Source organism: Bremia lactucae, linkage group LG1 (genome assembly GCF_004359215.1).
Source record: "Bremia lactucae strain SF5 linkage group LG1, whole genome shotgun sequence".
Lineage (NCBI taxonomy): Eukaryota > Oomycota > Peronosporomycetes > Peronosporales > Peronosporaceae > Bremia > Bremia lactucae.
In genome coordinates, this window is record NC_090610.1 from 3824212 (window position 1) to 3826865 (window position 2654).

Consider the following 2654-nt stretch of genomic DNA (forward strand, 5'->3'; position numbering starts at 1 on the left):
TTACCCCGTGAACTGGTCTCGGATAGAGATCCACGGTTTACGGCGGAGTTTTGGCAATCCGTGTTCCGATCTCTCGGACACGGCTGACTATGACAACTTCTGATCATCCAGAGACAGATGGTCAGACGGAACGCGTAAATTGCGTCCTCGAAGAGATACTTCAAGGTTACGTCCAATCGTAACCAAATTGCAGCGAGTTTTTACCGATGGTCGAATTCGCCATCAATAATTCCGTGCATGCGTCTACAACGCATACACCGATCGTCGTGAATCGCTTACGCCATCCACGTATATCCACCCAATTAGAGGGATCCTCTACTTTAAGGTGGTGAACTCGCACGAGCAAAACCATTTCTGGCTCATGCTCATCACGCGTCGAAGTTAACAACGATTCAAACGATGTCGAAGCAATCGACATCGAAGATGAGAAAGATCTCATCGCAGTGCGCACGAAGCGCACTGTAAAATACAAAACAAATGAGTCAGCAGAGAAATTTCTGTTGACTCAAAAATCAGTAATCCGTTTCGTACAGGATTCCATTGCTAACGCAGTGGACATTCAGAAACGGAATGCAGACAAACATGGAAGAGCAAATATTCTTTATTTAAAATTAATGACCTAGTACTACTCTACGGTAAACTTACCTAAGCGTGTAGTCACTTATGTGCACTAAACTACTACCTAAGTTTATTGGACCATTCCGTGTAATGTATCGCAGAGGCAATGCTTACACAACAGAATTGCCACGTAGAATGCGAACGCATCCTACGTTTTACGTTGGTCGGCTCTGCCCGTACTACAATACGCGGTTTCTTCCGAGGACGGTTCTAACCACCCTTTTCAAGAATCTCTAAAAGATTCTTGTGGTCACGAAACAGATTCTCATGCTGAATTTGGAGATTCTCATGACGAGTCCGAAGATCCTCGAAACCGCGATGAGCTGAATACTGCTCATCGCGAAGAGCGTGACACTTCCGTTCGTACTCGAACATTGAGTTCGCCCTCTTTGAACGGTTTTCCAACCGTTCTATATAGTGAGCCTACACCGTCTGCTCCAACGAGTGACGCTTACCGCGCTCGTGTTCAATACGTCCTCTATTACATGTAGGTAGCGGTCGAGCTTGTCGATGTTCGACTCTAGATCAGACACACAGTTCGGATCTAATTTAACTCCTCCACCACAGCCATAGGTGGATTTCCATGGTAGTGAACATCTCCTTATGGAACGTATCCAAAACCACCATGATGTGAAGGGACAGCGAACGAATTATCTGGCTCGCTGGCGCGGTCATCCACCTTCGCATGACAGCTGGAAGCCTCGTTCCCAGCTGGTTGTTTACGTTGAGGGCCTCGTCCGTCGGTATGACGAGACCCATCCGATGGATCAGAAGGTCCATCGGAAAACACGCGCCCCTGGCACTGGTAAATTTGTTGCAAAACGTCAATTGCATCGCGCATCTCGATAGAAATGCGAGCCCTTCCCCAAAGCGAAAAAAAGGATCAAACATCCCCTTTCACTCGTTTCGTGTTGTCGACACAATACGGACAGGGATCACCCCGCGTGAGGTATGAAAGTTCTGCCTCATGAGAAAACTGATGCAATTTATACCTTGCACCGGTTTTAGTTCGTTTCTAAACCTTAACGCGAATCGCGTTAAGTCTTTGAAGCTAGGCTTCGCGTCCAATGTCTTCGACATTGCGAAAAAACGCGCTCCTGGCTTGCATCAACGAGATTTCATCTCGTTTGTTGTTGCCACTATATCATCGATGCTTAAGGCCATTTAGCTTTGTCGCAATAAATAAGAGATATTTGTTATGAGGAGTAGTCTCTTCATACAAACAACTGACTAGCCGTTCGGGCAAAGGCCACGGCTTCTTCTCAGGGGCAAGACGATACCTTTTAGTGTCTACAATCCCCTGTTTGCTATTCACTGAAACAGGGGTACCATAATTAAAATGGCTTACGCCATCGTCATCACCACGCACAGAAATAAATGCGGATGACGGCATGGGAGACGGTGCTGGCGATGAGGAATCATCCTCATCGTCGGAACCAAACATGCTATAGCGAACGCTATTAGCACCTCTATCCGATTGAGCCCTCTCATTCGAAGGTTTATAGTCAGCCATCTGGCGATTAATAGGCGACTGTTCCGCAGACGAAATGTCTGCCGCAGAAGACAATAATGCGTCGCCCGCAGCTGCATGTACCGCAGCTAAAAGCGCCGCACTATTCGCACATCGCATGGACTTGTTAACCATGCGATAAAATTTTAAATGATGGTTCTGACCAATCGTCATCATTTTTAATTAAGTGGTTCTATAAACCATTTACTATCAATGTTCTAACGCACCCAGTTTTAAACCATTCAACCAGCTCCTATTTTTTTAAAATTACATGGAGATATCTCTATTTATAAAATGAATTTATTATCATTATATTTTATAACGTAAATTAAAAAAAAGAATTACAAAAAGCACCAATTTTTGGAATTTTAAATACTGAAAATCCTTCAAATATTCGTATTTTAAGAGAGTCAAAACGAATAATGCAAAATTCGTTACGTAGTTTTACGACAAATAAAGTTTTAGATTTATTAAAAAATCATGATCAAACAAATAGAGGTAATCTATGAAATTTAAACTCGGAGCT